General features: G+C 48.5%; 1 non-coding gene across 1 annotated transcript; it reads left to right on the plus strand.

The window, feature by feature from the left end:
- Positions 1–8,489: 8,489 nt before the first annotated feature.
- Positions 8,490–8,561, plus strand: TRNAW-CCA (transfer RNA tryptophan (anticodon CCA)). Its single transcript has one exon. It is a non-coding gene; the product is annotated as a tRNA-Trp (tRNA).
- The last annotated feature ends 13,797 nt before the right edge of the window (positions 8,562–22,358 follow it).

Genomic DNA, 22,358 nt, shown 5'->3' on the forward strand with positions numbered 1-22,358 from the left:
GGAGCAGACTGCTGTGTGTCCCTCAGGATTCCATCCTCTTCCCCTCGGTATGCTCACCCTCTCAGGGGGACATCCACTGCCTCCTTCTCACCTCTGCAAGGACCAGCATCCCCCCAGGCATCTGCCTGCTGTGTCTCAGGGGACTGGCTGGAGGGTTGCTTGGCTGAGCTGGTGTGCCCAGGATGTGTGTGGCAGGGGAGCCTGAGGCTGAGCAATGAGATGAGATGCTGCTCATCCATAGCAGCCAGAGGGAGATGGTTAACCTGCTCTCATACACTCACCCACAGCTTCTCTCATTTTCTCTCCCCTCTCTCTTCCCAGATACCTGCATGGCCTGGGGAGAGCTGAAGCACAGGAACGACCTTGCTGAGAGGCAGAAGCAGATGCTGTGGATGTTATCCAGGTGCTGCAGCAATTCTGCCTGGACACCAGCCTGGCTGGGTGCTGAGCCCTTAGCACCTGAGCAGCCACTGTCAGAGGGACCTGATGGCCCAGCAGGGGAGAGATTTCCCTCCCAAGTGAGCCAACCTGCCCTTGCTCCAACAGATGTCAACAGACAGACCTGCAGGGGTTTTCAAAAGCTGGGGCCAGACCTTGTCCTTGCTGGAGTGAGAGGCTGGTCCCTGGCTGGTGAGTTGTGCTGCTGCTGCAGGATTGGCTGAAGGCAAACAAACAAGATGGTTGGAGGACTTGGTTGGGTTTTCTAAACCAGTTTTTTTTGGCCTCAAGCACATGTCTGTGACTCCACAAGAAGCCATCCTCTGTGCCTCTGCCCTGTTTGCCCCATGGGTGCAGCACACCAGAGCATTTCAGAGGCACCAAACAGCCTGACCCTGCTCAGATGCTGCTGTCTGTGTGATGGGTGTGGGCTGGGAGCTCCCACTGTGATGAGGGTCAGTGGGAAGTTGTTCTTGTTTGGCAAACAGCCCAAAATCCCTAAGCTTGAGGCACCTGAGATTCACTCCAGGGACATTTCTGGCATCAATATGTGCTGCAGAGCAGGATGTTTTGAATTCTTCCATACTGTGCTTCCCTTCTCCATATGGAAACCTCCTTAGCCTGGAGCCAAAAGCAATGCCCAGGGCTGCAAGGCAGGAGCCACTCACCCTAAGGGTTAGTCCTGCTCGTGCCACAGCCTCTTCTCATGGTGGTTGGGTACTTGCCTTGTGCCATGAGGCATCCCCACAGTCCCCTTCCCTCCCTGTGCATCCATCCCACCCATGGCTGAAGCCATATGGGAGCTGCCTGTGTGCTGTGCCTTCCCAGAGGTGTTTCAGACAGACATCCCCACTCAGACACCCTCCAGACACCCACCCAGAGAGCTGGCAAGTGTCAGTGAGCCTCCTGGGGTTCTTGGGACTGCTGCAGGGGTCTTGGTGCCCAGTTCCCCAGCCCTGAATGCAACTGGCATTTGAGATCTCATTTCAGGCACCTGCAGATGCTGTGGCCCTGTTTGCAAGATGTGCTGGAGGAGGAGCAAGGACAGCCCCTAGGGAAGCAAAACCACTTGGGGACACTGGCAGCACAGGAGGTGTTGACTTGAGCAGACTGACCCCCCTGAACAGCCCCCTCCAAGCATTCTTGGACAATCAGTCCCCTCCTGTGATTAAATGTCTCAACCTTTCCAGTGCTCCCAGACCAGCAAACAGAGCTGTGTGTGCCACTGACAGCTCCCCTTCAGAGCAGATTTGTTGGCTCAGCCAACATCCAGCACCAACACACCTATTACTTTATTTTCTTCTCCAAAGGATTTAGCACACACAAAACAAACCAAACCCTGAGCCTGCCCAGGAGCACCAATAACACAAGGTTCAGCTGAGGGGCTTTAAATCCTCTCTGCTGGATGCCTGTGTGGGATGCACTGCTCAGGGCTGGCAGCCAGCTGGGGCTGGGCACTGGGCATGGACTGTGGGTCTCTGTGTGGCATTACAAGGCTGGAAGCACTTTGCTTTCTCTCCCCTTTAAGCCCAAGTGATGTGAGCTGTGGGATCCAGTGGTGCAGCCCCTGGGCAGTATTCCCAGATGGGTATTTCCCAGCTGGGTTCCAGGTTTTGGCATGGGAGAGGGCATGTGCTGGCAAGTGAGGTGCCCTGTGAGGGGCCAGCCCCAGCCAGGAGAGTTATCTGGCTTCCCTGTCACTTGTCACCACCAAACTCAGCAGATTTCAGCCTGGTACACACAGTTCAGTGGAAAACACTGTGGTTAGTGCAGGAAATAATGTGTCCTCTGGGAGCTCTGAGGTTGCATCAACCTTTTACTTAGGCAGTGCACGAGGAGCTGCTTCACCACTGAGGTTGGCTGAGGTTAATGCTGATGCACCCCTGGTTTAGTTTGCTTGACAGTGCCCCATTCCTGGGGGGACACAAGCTGGGTCCCTGCTAACAGTGATCCCAGCAGGGATGACTCTTGTGAGTGCAGCATGGGGAGCTGGAGCTCTTGGGGCAGTGGGTGTGTGCTCCAGGGAAGCCATCAAAAGCAAAGGCTTGGGGTAAGTCGTGGGCAGCTTCCCTCAGTCAGGCTTTCCAGAAGCTAAGTTATTGCTGTGGGGCTGAGGGGAGGCTGGCCCAGCTCATTACTGTGTAACCTTCGCTGCTAAACCTCTTGGATGACAGATCCATCATGGTTTGGCAGTTAAAGATGTGCAGCTAACAGCAGCCTGAGATTTTGTGCCTAGGCAGAGGCTCAGCATTGCACTGAGAGCAGCCACAGAGATGAGGCTGCTGTGATGGGATGGCACTTCAGGGACCCCTGGCTGTAAGGGGATGGACTGGGATGAGCTGGGAGCCCATGCTGGGCACACTGTGTGTCCCTTGTACATGATGCAGCTGCAGTGAATGCTGCAGGTGCTGTACTCAATGCACACACTATGCACATGCAGTGCACACACACACACTCTGCACCTTCAGGACTTGCAGCAGCTCTGTGCCTGTTGAGGTTTTCCATGCCTTGGATATTCCCATCTCCAGGGAGGGGTTCTCAAGCCAGGTTTTTAATGAATGTGGCACAATTGAGACAGGCAGACACCCACACCCATGACATGTGCATATGAAAACACAACAAATGAACCAAGTGCAGGATGAGTGTTAAAGCACTTGGGCTAGGTTATTTTTAAAGAGACCTTCCCACCTCCCTGGATGGATGTAGCTCTCAAAGCAACAATATGTTTTCCACCATGGCTCTGGGCAAAATGGTTTGCTCCTGGATTGACCTCTATTGTGTTCATAAATGGCTTGTGGTGCTTTTTGATTCCCCCATCATAATGACTTGACCTCTAGATTTATGGCTGAAGGTCTTTTTTCATCTGCACATTGTTTCTCACCAGGCTCCAGGCTGATGCTTTTCTGTAGCAAACCTGCCAAGGGCTCAGCCCCACACTCATCCCTCTGAGCTGCCCAGACAGCTCCCACTGACAAATTTGCAGTGGGCAAAAAGCAAACAGGATTTTTTCTCTCTCTCTCTCTCTCTGTTTCCAGTGGCAGCATTTTAATAGGGCAGCCTATGCTTCTGAGACTGTGAGGGCTGGGAAGTTGACAGCTCTTGTCACAGTACAAACACTCTCTCCCTGTCTCTCTCTCTCCCCCATGTTTGCACAACCCTTTGCATTTTTAGAAACAAGGGGTTTGCTTATTGTTCAGGGTTTCTTCCTGCTCTTCCAAGTTCAGACACCCTGCTTTTAACTCTTCCACCCCACTTTGGCTTCACTCTGGAAGCAACTGGACCAGAGCAATGCTGTAGCAGATAAACCTTAGTGATGCTGGAGTTGTCCATCCAGTGGTTTCCAAGTGGTTTTTTGAGGCTTTTCCATCCTCTGGAGAGAGGAAAGGAGGCACAGGGACCCCCTACAGCAGAGCAAAGAGGCTGAAGCTGAGCTTGCAAAATCTCCCATGTCCTGCCTGCTCACAGGCATCCTTGGGGTAAAGGGTGCAGTAATGTGTGCAAGATGGAACTTGTCCTCTCCATTACAGAGCTGGCTGAGCTCTCTGCAAATCCCCTGCTGCAACACAAGCCTTCTGTGTACTGTGGGTTCCTGGGGTTTATGAAGAGAGCCTCCACCTCCATCCTTCCTCGGGAAGAGGAGAGCCATGCTCCCAGAAGATGCATTTATTCCCCTGGGCAATAATCCCTCTTTAATCCTATTACACTAAGGAAAGCATCCAACTTCCCTTGAAGTGGATGGTGGGATGCATGGAGGAGGGAGGCCCCTCTCACCATGAGCTGCAGCCTGTGACTGCTCTGGCCAGGTCCCCCCTCCCAGGGCTTTGAAGGTGGGAGTTCCACATCTCAGCCCCTTCCTGTGCACCCAGAGCCAAAGGGCTGGGAGTGAATTCAGCAGCAGCCAGCAACTCCCCTGCTCCAGCTCTGAGGATGGAGCAGTAACCACTTGAAATAGTGAACTGCCTGTAAGAAAGGTTCAGGGTCTGGAGCTGATTGATGTTCAGAGTGTTGGGAAAAATCAGTTTTCATGACCAAAATAACCAAAGCATTGTCCCAGGCTTGAGTCCAAGATAGGCACTGTAGCCCCTTTGTAAATATTGGGTTACTGGGGAACCAGGGAGCCTCCAGAGGCTTATTTGCATGACAATAATGGGCATGGGAATCATAATATGTGTGTGTGGGGGTCATGGGGTGCAGACCAGCTCAGCAGATGGGCTGGTGGTGTTGGTGGTCCAGCCAGGCTGGTTGGAGATGAAGCAGTGTGTCTGCAGCCAGCTGGAAGGGTGCTTGCACAAAGTGTAGGAGGCAAGCCATGGCAAAAAATACCCCAGAAACCAGCAGCCTGAACTCTTGTAATGTGTTCATAAACGTTTGGTGATGTGTAAAAGAACCAGGGGGTAGCTCTGGCAATCCCAAGGCAGATGCTCTGCAGAGGGACAGCCCCACAAGCATCAGCGTGTTGGATTTAAGATGAATGCTGTGTTTGCTACAGGCTGTGCAATTCCTGCATCTCAGGTGGTAACCAAGAGAACAAAAAAGCTCTTTGGGTTTGTTTGTTGGGGGTTTTTTAATGTCAGAAATCACCTGGTCAAAGCAGCCCATTCTCCCTTGCATAGACAGGGAGCTGCTCCAGTTCCCTCCAGCTGCTCCATGTGCTGACTCGCTGCTGGGGGTTTGCACAGACAAGTATCTCAGGCAGCCTGATAAATTCTGCAGGTCATGGTCAGCTCAGTCCTCCCAGCCTGTGCCTCCTCACCTCCCACTGCCTCTGTCTTCCCCTGATTCAGAAAACAACCACTACCCCAAAGCATCCTTCAGCACGTCCCTCTGAGGACAAAGCTCAGGCAGTTTCAGGCAGCTCCAGGTGGGCACGGGAAAGCTCACGTTGTTTTGGGAAAGCACTGACCTTGTTCTGTTCCTATTTTTGCACATCAGCACAGCTTCCCAAACTCAGGCTTTGCAGCCCCAGTGCTGTCCTTGGTGAGCTGTCCTTCAGGTTTCTCTTTGGGCCAAAAAAAGCCTTGTTGGTGACACACAGAATCCCAGAACCTGGAGGGTTGGAAGGGACCTTGAAAGCTCATCCAGTCCAACCCCACTGCCAGAGCAGGGACACCTAGAGTAGGTCACACCAAGAGTTATTTCTTGAATGTAACTTCATTTTTTTGCACAGTCCCCCCACTAATGTGTGGTGTAAATGAAGTAAATGAAGTAAATGAACTCGTGGGTTGAAGCCAGTGGGGATTAATCAGTGCTCTGGAGTTTATGAGGAGTGTAAAGATACAGGGCAAATTTGACCTTTGTTTTATGGCAGCATAAATCCAGAGAGACAGTCTGTTTACTGAGCTGTCTACAACAATATGAATTGTATAGAAAGGAGCTTGGACTGGAGGCCAGCTCTCAGATTTCCCCTAAATGTGTCTCAACCCCTATGCCTATGCAAAAGCAAGTCAACAACAAGCACAAGCAGGCAAAGACAGGCTTACAGCAGGCACAAGCTGAGGAAGCCCTGACTTGACAAAGCCCTGCTTAAATCTGACTGTTTGCTTTGGGATTTTGCTTGATCCAATCAATTTGCCTAATAAACCTGTATTGATCCCTGCAGAAGAATGCATTGACCAAGCAGAGGGAGCAGCACAGAGCTGTCCTTGCAGCCTCTCTCCCTCCCGTTGAACAAGGAGGATCAAAGCATTAAACCCTCTTTTTATTGTCCTCTTCTTTTATCCCACTGTCTGGATTTCATCACGAAGGGACCTACCCAGACATGTTCCTCAGGAGTCTCCCAGCCCCAGTAGCCATAGAAACCAGCTATTTTTAGGCTGTTTTCATGATGCCAGTAAATGACTTTTCCCTCTACTTTGGAGAGACAGCAGAGCAGGTCAGCCTTGTGTGCTGGTGGATGGTAAATGAGCATCTCCAGCAAGGCAGACACCCTCTCCTATACAGTACTGTAAGCTTTGGAACAGAGATGTGGCATTTGTAAATAAGAGCATGTCCCTACAACCAGAGCAGAGCCCTTCCTGTGGATTTCCTATGAAAAAAACCCATTTATATTAATTTTTAGAGTATGGATTTTATAGCTGTTTGGAGATCAGGGGGGGCAGGGTTTGGGCTAGGACAAGCTTTTCTCCTTTCCTGAGCTGGTTCTTGAAAAGAAATCCTACTACAAATGACCAGTGTTTGGAAATGTGAGCAGGTGAGGGTGAGAGCCTGGTGATACTTAAAGGATAAATCAGCCCTAGCACAATGCCTTTCATTCCTGGGACATCAGTAAGACTCAGAGCCAAAGGCTTTTGAAGTAGGATGGAAAAACCCCACATTTGTGTGAGGAATTATCAGCAACACTGGCTGGGTAATTCAGCAGGAGGGAAGGGAGCTGGGGCAAAGTATCCTTGTCCTGGAAGGTTTTCTTAAAACATCCATCATCTCCTGGGATGTTTCCCTCTCTGGAAGCCCTGCAGCAGCATCTGGCCCACGGGGGCATTTCCCCAGCTGCTCCTTACCCTCCTCAGGGCTACTCCTGGGAGCACAGGAGCATCCCAGCCAGCACCATGGCCTCAGGAGCACCGTGGGAAGGGAGCAGCAAAGCACTGCTGAGTGGAGATGATGGAGACTGTTTCCTTTTAATGCTTGCCAGATATCCTGGAGCTGTAAATACATGAAGCCTGATGGCTTCTGCTGTAACCTATCTAGTTTACAAGATTGTACTGTAAATTATAGATGCATATCATGACTGTGGTTTGCACTGAGAGACTCACCTATTGATCTGTCTCCTGCTGGTTACTATTGGGGACTGTCACTGCCCTGCTCTGGGAAGCAGTGAGCTGTCATGGGTCATTTGTATGTCTCTGTCTGCACTTGGAACAAGCACTTTCCTGGCCTGACTGTATGAGCAATGTAGGGAAGCAGCTACAGAGCTACTGGTAATAAACTGGCTTTACAATAAGCCCTCTGAGAGATGGGTGTGATTTGGGGTGTGCTGTTGGGGTGGGAGCTGAAGGGGAGGTGTGTTTGGTGGGGCTGTGGTGGGAAACTGGGGCAGATCACAGGATCTTAAGGATTGGAAGGGACCTTCAAAGCTCATCCAGTGCAACCCCCCTGTCAGGGCAGCACCACCCAGAGCAGGGCACACAGGGACTCATCCAGCTGGGGTTGGGATGTCTCCAGAGAAGGAGCCTCCACAGCCCCTCTGGGCAGCCCCTGCCAGTGCTCCCTCACCTCAGCAGGGAACAAATTCCTCCTGGTGTGTCTCTGGAACCTCTTCTGTTGCAGCTTGTGCCCGTTGCCCCTTGTCCTGTCACTGGCCATCCCTGAGCACAGCCTGGCTCCACCCACCAGACACACTTCCCACTTACAGGCACACAGAGCAGACACAAAGCAGAAGCTGCAGTAAAACCCAGCAGTGGCAGGTCGAGTAACTCCGACTAAAGCAGCTGTTGGGATCAGCCCCTGAGTCCTGAGCTGGCCACGGATGTAAACAAATGATGACACTCATCAGGGCAGCCAAAACCGTGCAAACGGCACCAGATGCACACTGAGACAGGTGGCAAAAGCCTATTGCACCACAGCCACCGCCTCAGCGCTGCCGGCCCCGGGCTGCGCTGCAGCTGAGAACGGCCCCCGGCACAACTCAGCGCATGTAACGGGGCTGGGCTCTTTAAATGCGGAGGTGCGGCCGGTGGGACAGACCATAGCTGTACTGGGTAGGGGGGTGGGGTGTCCCCCCCACACGGGATTGCACAGGTGCGCCCTGCCAGGCGGCGCGGCGGCGTCCCCTCCCCAGGCGGTGGTACGGCCCGCGGGGGGCGTGGCCGGCGGACGCGGGCCGTTTGAAGGCCGTGAGGCGGCGCGGGCTGAGGGGCTGCGGCCGCGCCGGCGCCGGGACGGGGAGAGCGCGGCGGCGAGGCCGCGGTGGCGGCGGCCGTGACCGTGACCCCCCTCGGGGGTCCGCGCAGAGCCCCGGCCCAGCGGAGTGTCCGCGGAGCGGGCCCGGCCGGGCGCGCATGCGCGTAGCGGTGCGCAGGCTCTTGCAGGCAGCCCGGAGCCGCTCGCACAGAGACCTCGTGGCGCAACGGTAGCGCGTCTGACTCCAGATCAGAAGGCTGCGTGTTCGAATCACGTCGGGGTCACGGGTCCCTTCGGGGTTCACTTTTGTGGGGTTCTCCTCGGGGGGCGCCGGGATGAGGGGATGTGGGGTGCTGGAGCCACAGGGTTGGGGCGAAGGGAGCCGGTGGGGGGTTAGAGCAGAGCCCCAGCTGCTCGTTTTCAGCTCTGAGTTGTGCTCTGGGCTCTTTTTGCTCCAGGTGGCTGTGGGCTGCACAGAGCCCGTGACCCCTCAGGGCTCAATTCTTGCTCTGAGTGGTTGTGAGGTGCCCCAGAGTCTTTGAACCCCTCAAGGGTTCCAGTGGAGGGAGCTGGCAGGTCCTCACCCAGAAACAACCAAATGCTTACACCAAGTGGATGCTCCAGCTGGCTGGGAGAGGATCAGAGTGCTGGCAGAGCAGCCTCTGGAAGGTCCTGAGCCACTGTGGTGGTGGGATCCTTCCATCCCCAGCCTGAGCTGCAGGACAGTGTCACTGAGAGGTCAAATCTGGTGGCATTGAGGCAGAGTCCCAGCCCTGTGCCTGCTTTGGGTGATGTTAGAAGCTTGAGCTCTTCACAGAACACAGCCAAGAGTTCAGCAATGTAAAACAGCTCTGGTGACTGGGGGAAGCAGTAAAAGGACCCAAGTGCAGCTATGTGGGGCATAAGAAGCCCTGGATGACAGAAGTGTTTGAGCGTGATGACCCACAGGCACCACTCAAGGACAGGGCAGGAGAACAATTTGAGATGCCATCATTTTCCAGAGCTGATAGAATTCAACTGCTTTGCTGCCTTTGGAGCACACCCAATCTTTTCTTCTGATCACACACAGATGTGACCCCAAAGTCCTTGGGGGATGTGAGTGGTGTTTGGTGCTGGGGATGCTGGAGTGCTGTGTGTGTGGGTGAGCAGTGATCTGGAGAGATGGCATCAGCTGGGATCCTCTCACAGATGTCAGTAATGGTTTAGGAATGTTTTTGTCTTCAGGCCCTTGGGTTGTACAGGCTCAATAGGAACTTTGGCAGCAGGCTTTGGGAGAATAAGCAAAACTGAACCACCAGGAACTGGAGCAGAGCCTGGATGATGATGCCTGGCTCCTGTGATGCTATGTGAAGTAAGTGGTGCCTTTCTTTTTGCTAAGAAACCCTAGCAGCAGCTGAATTAGAAGGAAGCAGAACACACAGTGCCCTGTACATAAGTTCTTCCCTGCCTTTGCAGCACTAGAACTAGCTCCATCTTTGACTCAGGCATGTGCTTGGTTATTTGAAACTATTTTACATGTGGAAGGAACAATAAAGGCAAAGACTAAATCTGCAGGATGGATAAAGCTTCTAAGTGATCATTAAGTGCTTTAACTTATTCAGCAGATGATGGGCTGTGTACACCTCAGTTCCTGGAGCTCTTTCCATTACAAGGCTTTTGTCTTGACTAGCTTTTCTTTTGAACTTCATTGCTTTATAATAGCACATAGGAGTGATCCTTTGAGCTTCAGTTGCCACAAAGATTACCTTGATGCTGAAAAATAGCTCCAGACTGTAAAAGAAAGAGGAATTGAATATTTATTGCCTTCACTGATACAATTTTAATTAAGGAAAAGTGGTTAGGCAACAAAAGTAACCTCCTGCCTGCAAGTATATATCCACAATGATGTGCTCCCTGAAACATGCAATGCCAAAGCCTGTCATGAGGTGATGGCAGGGTGTGTTTAAAACCTCACTCTGGAAGCTTGAGTAAATAGACTGCATGTGTTTGCTCCTTGGCTACTAATTAAAACCTGTGTAATTGGTTTGGGGTTGTAACTGTGCTGCGGGAAGGGATGGATGGGCTTAAAGCAAGTGACTGGAACCCATTAAAAGGATAACTGGTGGAACTTGAGTGTTTGTCTTCCTTGCTCCTCAGTGTTCTGTTACACTATTTACTAGTTAAGCCTTTTGTTTGTTGCTAAAAACCTCTGCAGGTTGCTGTAAGATGTGGGGTTTTAACTTGGAACAAGTGCTTTTTTCAGAGGAAGACAATTGTCTATTGAGTTTCCTGAGGAAGGGCTCCTTGGTGGCTTCATGATTAACATCTGGCTTGATCTAAATACCAAATGTGATGCTGAAATGCCTGCCTCATGTTTGTGAAACAAGGAAGGTTCTGGAGCTGCTGTGCCTTTGGCTGAGATCTCCACTGAAGCACTCAGTGCTGACTGAATGGGATGACTTAATACAATGGGAAATGCAAGTTGAGTGTCTACTCAATAGCTAAAAGTGAGAGTGCAATGAAAAGGTTGCTCTGTGAATGTACTTTCTAAGGCCAGGTGCTGGGTAAATGTGTTTCTTTCTTCCTGTTTGGAAATTCCATCTGTCTGTTTCAGGGTAATAGGGCCTGTAATAAATCCTGCAGAAAGTACCTCCTCCAAGGATTTCCTCAATTAAACCTGCTCTGACATGAGCTGGCTCCAGTGAGCCTGGGCACTCCACAGCTGGGGGAATAGCAGAGCTTTCCATGCTCTGTTTCCTGTCTTGTTTGAAATTGAGCAGGTAGACAGCATTGCTGTGATTTCTAACAGTGTCTGAGAGGATGATGGTGCATGTCTTCCCTCTCTTGTGATCTTCAGGAATCACTCTTATCCCTTGAAGGTTTCAAACACAGGGTCTCTTCCTCTTTATCCTGTAATCAGTCTGAAAGAATGTGTTTACAGTCATCTTGTTCCTACTGTCTATTCTCACCTCCCTTTATGTTGCCACCTTAATGAATCCTGCTAGTTTCTTTATTTTTGATGCTCTCCTGTGTTTCCCCATGTCCCTGCTGCAGCCCAGAAAGGCAGAGGGTCCAGATTCCTTGTGCTGCCATAGAGGCTTACCTCCCCTCATCTGCAGTCTGGTATCTCTTTGTACCACTCAAAAAACCTCCCAAACAGCAAGAAAAAAAATAGTGTTTCTGTTGCTTGTGCCTATTGATACATCTTTAGTTTATCCCTGAAGTTCTGGCTGTCTCTTTCCAGTTCAGTTCCCCTACAGGATAAGGGTTAGCTTTTTCTCAGACAAGCTTTGCACTGTGAGATGTAACTTTCCTGTTTAAGCTCCTGTGATGCTGATGACACTTCCAGCCAATGCTCTTCTGGGATTTTCTCCACTTAAGTGGAATTGCTTTCTGATTGACTTTTCCTACCAGTTGCTCTGGGAAGCTGTGACATCACCCAGTAGTTGTTAACACCAAAGAGTGGGGGAAGAGAAAGGACACCCTTTCTCCCTGCTTTAAGTAGCAATTAGAGCTCCAGCTGATGATAGGAGGTAGATGGTTTCCTCTGAAGTACTGGAACCTTTGCTTTTGGATAAAAGTCCCCTGATATGGGCACAGCTGAGGTCTGTGGGCTGTTGAAGTGGAGCTGCAGTGGTGGGGATGGACTTGTCCCCACTAGTCAGGGCAGACTCAATGGAGCTGAAGTGGATTTTCTAGAGGTTGATGATGTGATGAAGGCTGATAAGGCCTCAATAGTTTGTGAAAGAATAACACCAGTGGGGCAGAACTGGTGCAAGTCAAATGTACTGTGTGATGTGATTTTAATCTATCTTTAGTCTCACCAGAGAAATTAAATGTGAAGGTAAATATGGGCAGTGACATCATCTCCTGAAACTGCTGTGGTCTGTCCCCATCGTGCTCTGTGGGGGGCAGTGCCCATCTTTCTTCTTTCCTCCCCTATTTTGTTATAAGTAGAAGCCCCTGAACTGGTGCTGGGTGTGGGTGGGGGATCAGCTTTGGTGCTGTGATGTGGCCTCACTGCTGGGGCTGCTCCTCAGCCTTCCTTCTGGTTTTCCTTAGTTAAGAAATGAAATGGGAAAGATGGCAATATTTGGTGAGGCTCTGATGAAGAGGGTGCTGATGCTGAAGGGGCTCTGTTTATATAAAACATCATCTTTCTAAGCCACCTTTCATCTGAGTATTTGCTGGTGATGTTTGCCTATCCCTAGGACTGGATTTAGTGCCTTAGGACTAAAGGTGCTGATCTGTCACTCAGTAGCCACAAAGAAACAGAAACAAAGACACTGTGAATGTTACTGAGGCTCTTTCATTTTCTCTCATCCCAATTGCTTGACTTACTAGAGTGAGAAAACATTACTGTTCCACAAAACAACCTAGAAAAGGCACTAAAGAGCAGATCTGAAGCTTCTCCCCTTTTAAGGGGAAGCAAATGAGGTGTGTGCCTTTGGGCAAGTTTGCTCCTTACAACAAAAACGTCTCTGATCTCTGGAGTTTATTTCCTCCCCCCTCCCTCTTCCCTCCAATCCAAATGGCAAATGTTATAATCAAAATCAGGTCACCAGAGACCGATGTGTGCAGGAGCAGCTGTTGCATGCAATCCTGCCCAAGATCCGTGTGCTAGAAATGATTGATCTGGTCTGTGTGATATACATGGAAATGTGCTGCAGGAGCATTGCTGGAAATAACCTCTTGTATTCATACAGCCCCAACAAAGCTGGGCTTGGCTTTGTGGAGTTCATGTGCCTTTTTTCCCTTTGTTTTGAGGTGTGAAATGTAGGAGATGTACCTTTCAGTTCAGTGCCATTCCCTTGACTGTACTTAATCTGTGTGTATTTGCTTCTTTTAGACTGATGTGAGTGCAATGCCTTCAGCACTGGAAGCATAAACTAAAGGAAGGGAGTTGGATGGAAGAAAAACCAAATCCTGCTGCAGAAGCACTCTGGATGAACACATACAGAGTACAGAGAATGAAGCTGAGGGACCGTTTCAGAGGTCTTACAATACTCTGGGGCCTGTGAACTGAAAGGGGTTTTTAGTCTTTGTACTCAAGTAGAAGATTCTGTGTTTCAGTCTTAAAAAGCCTTTTGGGGAGTTCCTTAGTACTGAAAGCTGGTTTGCCCCCCACCTTTTCTTTATTGTAATGTCCTTTGAAGTTCTCTTCAAAGATGAAGCCAGACTTCCCCTTTATTCTACAGACTGTAAAGAATCTGCAGCTTTGTTGAAGCAATTAGCTTGGTGAGGTGATTTCTGTTGCTGCTTAAAAAAAAAACCAAGAAGTTCCAAAATCCTGAGCAGTTTGGACATGTTTGGGGGGGAAAAAAAACCCCACCAAGCCAACAGCTGTGCATTGGCCTAATCTGACAGTGTAGCAGCTGTCATAACAAAAGCAGAGCTGCTTCAAACACAGCTTCTTTGTGTAGTGATTGAAAGTGATTTCAAGGAAAAGATTATTTACTGGTTCCCCTGTGTTGAGCTGTGGGGCTGGAGAAGTGACTGGTCACTTGGGTTTGGTATGTGATCCCCAACAGATGAATGGGCTCTTAGCCATTTCTTTAGCTTAGAGGCTTAAATATGTTTGGATACCCATCTCTCTCTGCAGCTTGCTGCTGGCTTTGCTTGCAGTCCCTCTGTTTCTGGAGCTCTGTTATGTAGGTGCCTGCCTGGATGCTGCCTGGTTGATGGGAAACCATCTCAGCACGCACACAAACCACATCTGTAATCAAAGTGTGCTCCAGTGGATGCCCAAGAGGATAATTAAGCCATGTGGTTTGTAAAGATGGCCTGAACTGTAGCTTTTTTAAAGTACCAAGTTATGCAACCTGGTTATAGATATTTCAGGCTAATTCACTTGTATTTTAAGGTGGTTCCCCCCTACCTTTCTCCTCCTTCAGGAAGTACCAGGGTAACCTTTGAAACAGAAGACTTCAAAGTGACAGCAGCCTGTGCCTCTGGCTATGTTGAAGTAAGTAATCTTCTACTACATGAATATTTTATGTATCTACAGCTAAATGAAGGAAATTGCAAGTTGATAGCAACTGATGTGCTTTGTATTAGCTCATGACAAATGCAGCAATTACCTCCAATCAGGTAATTAAAGCATCCTGCTATGGCCTGCCTTCCACTTTCCTGAGCTTGCTTTTGTAAGAGGAGTGAGTGTTTGTTAAACTCTCAGTTCTTCTGTAGCTGCTTCACTGAAGTACTTTCTTATGGTGCCCTTGGAAAAGATATTGACCTTTAATACTATGGTGAAAGTCATTGATGTTTCCTCAGGCCACTTTGCTGCTTTCTCTTGTCAGCCCTCACACCTGGAAATGCCTGAGTGTTGTGTGAAGCTCCTGTTTGCTGATACAGATTGCATCCTTGCTGAGATAATTGCAGAGGGAAATATCTGTGCTTGTTACACATTAATTTTGTTATCTCTCTGCACTTAGCAATCCCTAAATCTTGAAGTGAACTTCCATCTGTTTGCTGCCTCCTACTTCTGGCTTTCTAGCAAGGGCTGCACTTCAACTGGTTAAGCCTGGTTGAAGCCAGGTTAATTTGTGGAGACAGAACATTGAACTACTTACTTGTAGTCCCTCTGGTTGGATGATCTGGTAGCTTTTGGTGTGTTACTACATGTGTTCAGAAGAATAATTGTGAAACCAGTGGCTAACAGAAATGGAAATTGGTGCCACTTTATGCTGGGCCATTCCTCTTGCATGTTAGTTTTTACATATGCAATAATTGGGTGAAGGAATGCTAATGAAGACTAGAGCACACCTCAGATGACTAGTGAGGGTTGCTTGACTCCTCATGGAATGTCAGTTGTTGCAGGCTCTTAGTTTCTTATGTTTAAATCAGCTTTGCATTGTTATGTATGTGTAGGCTTGTCACAGGTGGAAACAAGAATAAGAAGAACCTGGTCTGTGTTGTATGGCATTCAGGAATTGGTGGTACCTCATGATGTGAGGCTTTAGTGATGTGCCCACAGCCTGTATTAATGAATCACAGAATCTGAAGGGCTGGAAGGGACCTGCAAAGCTCATCCAGTGCAACCCCCCTGCCAGAGCAGCAGCACCTAGAGCAGGGCACACAGGGACTCATCCAGCTGTGTTTGGAATGTCTCCAGAGAAGGTCAAATAACTATGGCTGGAGGATGAATTGCCAATAGCCCACACTTAGGGAGCAGAGAGAGATCAGCTGGCAGCAGTGCCCAGGGCAGTCTCAGGGCTGTTTGCAGGCATTACAGCACTGTTAAATTACAACAGTCACCTCTGCACTTCCTCTGGGAACAAAACACTTCCAAGATAGAACCCTCAGACTAGTGCCCCATCCAAATGATGTGATGAGTCAAGGAATCTCATTCCACTGACTAATGCAGCAGGACCTAAGTGCATTCCTTGGTCTCTTAGTCTTAAGCTTAGAAATCTTTTATCTTATCTGAGATGCACTTCACAGTGTAAGGAGCCTGCAAAGGAACTTGCTCATACCAGAGGAATTCTGGCAGGGTGGCCAGATGTCCCCCTGCAGGCATTCTGCTTCCTTCTCAGCATAGCTGCAACCAGGAAGATGGTTATCTTAAAGATGGGGCTCCCTTTTGAAGAGGATATTTAGGAGAGCTTTTTTGATGTAGTTGCAGGATAAATTCCACTCAGCACTTCAAATTCAGCTGGGGATCATCTTCAAACAGGGGATTCCACTCTTTTAACCAATGTTAAATGTAAGTAAACTGGTGAAAAGTACAAGATTTAGGCTTTGGCCCTAGAAATGAACCCTATTGCATGATACTGGCTAAATCTTTACAAGGCATCACAACTATCAGTCTCTTTGGCACTAGGTTCCATCTCTTGATGACACTCAGCACAATGGTCCTGAGTGAGGCCTTGGAGCATTTGATGTAACAAGGCTGTTGATCATAGCACTGTTTTCCTCCCATGCAAATGAGTTTGAGCTGCTGTGATCAGATGATGTGTCCAGAGGCAAAATACTGTTTGTTGTGCATTAATCACTGACTTGTATAATAAATCAGGTTAAAGCAGTGTTTCTCTTCCATCAGGGTGAGGAAATGGTGGGCAGCAGTGCCCTGGTGCAGAGCCATCCATGCCAGACTGCAGATGACCAGACTTTGTTTTAACCTGATGTCTTGGTGATTTTTTAAGTACTTCCCAAAGGTTGTTTTGGGTTTGTTTTGCTATCTGCAGAAAGAACAATCCACTTTAAATGAGATTATTTCAAGGCAGCTTCCATTCACTTGAATAACTTATCAAGGAGTAACATGATGTTTCTTACCTCTGGGCACCATCCCTATTGGATTCCTGTAATCCTTGACAAGCACTTACTATTTCTCATTAATCTTGTTCTGATAACACCAGGACCTCAAAGGATGAAGCATCCTTCCCCTTGAAATTAAGGTGGCCTTGCTGGTGTAGGATGCAGCTTCTTTGGTAGCTTTGCTTGCTAGAAATGAAGAGCTTATGTGTTAAGCTTATTGAATCTCTCCACGTTTTCTTTCTTCATCAGATGAGTAGAACATCTAGCAATGGAACTGATGAAGATGACCAAAGTGAAACATGCCTTTCAGATTCCTTGCCTCCTGGAAGAATCAGGTACTGTGCATTTAACTTGTCTTTTCCTCTTGTCATCAGCCACCTTTCCTTTGGCTCCTTTCCCCATTTTCGGAGGAGTTCCCTCATGGTTGTCTGCAGTTTAACACCTTTGCAAGCACAGAGTTTGTGGAGATTCTTGCTTAGAAAAGAAAGCTTCAGTAGACAAGTATTTGGAACTAAATAAGACTTTCTGAAGCTGCAGAGAGCCTTAAGTGCAACATTAGAGTTTCACCTGGGATTCCTGTGAGCCCACTGCCATGGGATTATAACACCAGAGAAGCTACACTGCACTACTGACTCTGCCAGGACAGTCAGCACCTTCTGCCCTTCTCTGCATCTCAGCAGAAGCAATGCTTGTGCAGTTGTGTGCAGCTGTAAGAGCTCTTTGATGCTCAGAAAACCTGCTTTCCTACAAAGGCATTGTCTGGCTGACAGGACAGTGTTTCAATAAACCCGTTTCAAGAGTGCATTACAGTGAGATATTAACAACTGGGGAGGTGGGGAGGAGAGACAAACTTCACTTAATGGTTGAACTTCAGGTAAGTTATAAATGTGAGTGGCCTTTTGAAGAGTTTACTGCTTAAATCCTGGAAGCATAGTAGTCTCTGCAGACTCCTTGGAGTCTCTTTCAGGTTTGAGCTCCTTTCTACAGCTTTGTGAAAAGCACACTCCCATTCTTCAGAGTTTTGTATGGAAAGAAGAGAGAACCCTGAGAAGATTGTCTCCTGCTGCTGGTAGAAAATCATCAAAGTGGGGGTTTTTTTCTTGCCTAGGAATACATGAATCAAAAGGGGTCCTGACCTGTAGATCTTGCTTCAGCTAGAGGCTAAAAGTGTGCTTTGAGTGTTACTTTGCCATCAGTTCTACAGCAGCAAATAACAGGCATGTTCCAGAATGCCATTCTTGCTAATTCTTTACATGCTGTGTCCCAGACACCTTTCCCTAGAGAACTGTGTCCAGTATGAGATCTGAGCAGCCCTGGGTCATCCCTCTGTGCCAGTTGCACAAGCTTTGCTCTCTGGTTTGTGTTTTTTCTTCTGTTGCTTTTTGGTATCCTGTCCTAACTGCAGCATTCCATTCTCAATGGCAGGTTTCTAGGTCTAAAAGGTAGCAGATGTTGGCTCTGTAAGGGTGGCAATGAGAACTCATGTTCCCTGAAACAACTTTTACCCTCATAGATCCAACAGGAAAAAGCCAAAGAAGAGGAGGCAGTTAGCAGCTCAGAAGAGTATGGAGGCAGTTGAAGAGGAAAAAGAGATATTGATGCTGGAAAATGGGAAAGAAAGGGAAGGAAAAGGGAAGGAAGGAGCAGAAATGGCACAGGAAGAGACCACTCAAAGTTTGATACCCACACCTGTGAGGATCATGGTATTGGTCATCTTTGTGTATGTGATCTTCATGTGTGGAGTTCCTGAAGGCTAAAACAAATGGTCTGCTCAGAAACCTCACCCTGGGGATAAAATAAAAGCACTGTCCTGATGACCCAAGCTGTGTTTGGTGACTACAAAACTGATACTTGTAAGCAAGCTCTTCAGGTAATGAATCAGAGGACTAGTAGGAGGGTGAAAGCAGCCTGTGAGTTGTCTTTGCCAGGTGTTCACTGTATACAGCACACTCTGGCACTTGGAATTGAGACTTGCTGTGCTGTTCCTCCTTTGCTGAAGCCAAGTTCACATGTGTTGTGCCCCAAACTAGAGAGTTTATTCACTTGGAGGCATCTGGAGCTCTGCATGGCTGGTTTTTGTGCCTAGGCTGCCTGTGGCTGGGGTCACTGCATCATTGAGAACTTGGAGCTTCTCTGCACTCTGATTATGTTTGAGAAACACCAGGTATAAATTGAGGGAACAGACTGCTTGCCAATCTGGCAAGAGAGGTAATGGCTCCAGCATAAAGCAAGCCATGAGGCATCAAAGAGGGTGTTACCATGTCTTAACCACTCTGCAAATATGGTTTTACCCCTTCTGCTCTATAAATGTTACTGAGAAGGAGGGAAGGGTGAAAGTGAGGATCTCCCATTGTTGTCCTGCCACTCTTCATCTCAGGAGGACCTAATTTTGTCTGCAGTGTTAGAAATCATTCCACTTTACATGACTTAAGGTAAAGCTGAGGCCTTTTAGCATCTTCTCCCAGGAGAAATGCAGATCTTTGAGCCTGGCAGGTGATTTGAAGAAAAGCACTGCAGCACCCTGAAACTGCTGAGGGGATTTGATTCTAAAACTATTGGGTTTTTTTTCCTTCCTGTCATCTGTGCCAGTTTTGCCAAGCAAGAAAACTTCATACCCTTAAACCTGACACTTTGAGAAGGAGATCCTCCCTGTGTAAGTCAATGCAGTAACCTAGGGGTGAGACATGCTGAAGGGGTTCCTTGACTTTTAAACCACTTTGCTTCGTCTTTAAGATGTTGTGTGCACTTTGTAATCTTTACCTCAGACCTTGGCCATGGCTTTAACATGAGGTAAGCAGTTACCTCTCTGAGTAGGATAAATACCAGATGAAAAAAGGGGAGTTTGATCCCTGTAACAGTCTGAGTGGAGTTAAGGTAGCTGGCTTGCCACCAAGGTGTGGTTTTAGCTCTTCTCTAGTGTTTCCTGATTTGTGAAGCTCATTTTCCAGTTTAGCAAGTGTGATGAAAGCTGGAATGTGCTGTGTTTTTACTTGATGTTGCATTCATAGGAAAATAGTCTCTAGCTGCTTCAAATTGCTATGTAAATGCCATCACTTCCCTGTTAAGGGACTGATAGACCCTGTCAGTTCTACAGCTCTTTGCTGCCTACATGACCTGCTCTGTCTAGCCTTTTTGGCCATCCTCTGCAAAACCTTGTCTTGACTAGTCCAGCTTATGTGTGGGAGCTTTGACCTGGTTATTTAGGGTGGGTGGTGAAAAGCTGTATAGTCCTGTCATTCCTCTTAACTTCAGAGCCTTGTTCTTAGGAGGAAACAAAGCTAGTTCATTCCTCTCATGTGCACATGTATGAACAGAGGTGGAATTCCTCCTCCTTAGCCTCAGGTATCTCACCTGGGGGGCTCTGTGAGGTACCCAACATGCATTTTCTTTTTGGTTTTCTGTCTTGAATGTAGTGAATTATTCCAGTCCCTCCCTTCAGTTGAGGATGGCAAAGTATCAGCTGCAGGGATGAGGATTTTTGCAATCCTCCTGGCAATGGATAACAAAACCATTAATCCCCTGCTGTTGGACATGCTTGGACGTGTGTGTGCTCGTGCTGAAGGACATGGGGTTTAGTGGGACTTGGCAGTGTCAGGTTTATGGTTGGACCTCATGATTCTAAAGGTCTCTTAGAATCTGATCTGCCCCTTCTTCCCCTCCAGTTTCTATACTGGGCACAATGTCCTGTGGTATAAAATAGCCCTTTAGCTAGTTGTATAGTGCTCAGCTCTCCTGGCCATGCTGCCTCCCAGCTTCTTGTGCACACACTGGCCTCCCCACACTCCCCCCAGTCCACTCACTGGTAAGGGGAGAGAAGCAGAAGTGACCTTGATGCTGTGCAGCCCTGCTCAGCAAAAACCAAATCATCCCTGTGGTAGCAACATTCCCAGGAAAGGAAAACTTCAGTAGAGTGGCACTGAAGGAGCACAACACTGCTGGGGATCTGCACCCTCCACATGCAGTGTCTGTGGCTCTAAAGGAGAACAGAGCTTGGCACCTCTCTCAGATGGCAGCAGATAAAATATTCTGCTTGCTGTTGTGCAGTTTTCCCCTCTTCTTGCTTGAACTGTCTCACTTCTCAGTCTTTGCCCCCAGCCCTTCTTACCCTGCTTTGATAAGTTCCCTTGGAAGTGTGGTTAGGATTACTGAGGAGCTGACATCCCATTACCACCCACCTCCTCCAGCTCAACAGCTCACCCCTGCCCAGCACCTTGGGGCACCTCACACCTTCCCCATGGCTGCCTGGCAGGTTGCTATCAGGACCTGTCTCCCCCATGTCTCTAATTTTATGTGCTGCAGCCTTCTCCACTAAGAGACCTGTCAGCAAGGATCTGTGCTTGGCAGAAACAGCTCTGGGAGAGTAATGACAGCAAAAGGGATGCTAAATAGGGAATAGCAGAAGTGCTGTAGCACTGAGGTCAATTATAATCAACTTTCCTTTAAAACATCTTGATATTCTCAGAGACACCCCAGGATGGGCAGCAGCTGGGGCTGGGAGGTGGCTGGAGAGTGGGAGCTGCCAAGATAAGACTTAGCTAGATGGATGAGAATCTCATCTTCCTTCTCCATCACCTTTGCTGTTCCTGGGGATGGTTGGACTAGATGATCTCTGAAAGTCCCTTCCAACCCCTACCACTCTATGTTTTTTCTCAGCTGCTGCAGTGATCTGAGCAGCTCAGGGTCTTGTAGCATCCCTCAGCTTTCCTGGGCCTTTAGCTATACACAGCCACACTTAGGATCCTGCAGGTGCAGGGGGAGTTTTGTAGTCAGTCTATAAGGAGCAGAGGAAGAGAGAAGGGAGGCACTGAGCAGTGGTGCCTTCTCAAGAGTGCAGACAGGCTGGAAATGAACTCAGTGTGGATGGACACAGGGATTGGTGACTTGTCACAAAAGCCTCATGTGACAGAGCCAAGGATAGAACTTCATCCAGGAAGAACTGCTCAAAAGTACATTGATACAGAACCACGTTTGCCCATGAACGTGGCTCTGGGGATCAGCAAAGCAAAGAGGAACAGTGGTGAGGAATGGAAGTGTTCCATTGTGGCAGCCTCTGGACCAAGGCATTTTGACTGCTGAAAGCATTTCATTTTCACACTGCTCTCTTTCTTTTTTTCCCCATCTTATTCCTTTTGAAGGCACAAAATGCTTCAACATTCAACATCCAGTGGGAAGAAAAATGATGTTCTCTGCAGCTGAAGTGAAAAAGTTTGGGGCAGATTAGAAGTGAATTCAGCAAAACCTATTACAATATTATTTCTTTTATACCCCACATCCCCTTTCAGACCCATTCTTTACACAGTCTGCCCTTGTCTCTTATCACTGCCTGCTCCATGAGTGATTAACCCTCACTTTCCTTTGAAGAGTGGAGAACAAAACACAGCCCTTTGAATCCTTTTCTTGCTCAGACATTCAGCTCTCAGAGCTGGATGTGGTTTGTGGCAAACCCAAGGCACATTTGTGCCCTGCACTGATTCCACATTGACTCAGGAAGCTAGATGTGCTTTCTGTTCTACCAGATTTCAGTGCATACAGAAGAAAATCCAGCCTGTGATACCAACAAACCACTGCCTTCTCTCAGGGCTTTATGACTCTGGCGTGGAGAGCAGCAGTTCCCAGCCCTTCTCTATCTCCCAGAAACCCTTTTCCTGGGAACAAACAGCTGGGGTTTTTCCTTAATCCAGTTGTATATAAACACAGACTTATGTTTTGTTTTTATAAAGAGCCTTCAAAAGCAGATGCATCCCCAGCCCAATTCATTAGCTTGAAGCTCTTTCATGCTGCTGCTGACATTCTGCACGCTGGAGCTCATTCTGAACGTTCCTGTGTGTCCAGGGAGGGGGGTTTTG

Source organism: Colius striatus, chromosome 22, assembly GCF_028858725.1.
Source record: "Colius striatus isolate bColStr4 chromosome 22, bColStr4.1.hap1, whole genome shotgun sequence".
Taxonomy (NCBI): domain Eukaryota; kingdom Metazoa; phylum Chordata; class Aves; order Coliiformes; family Coliidae; genus Colius; species Colius striatus.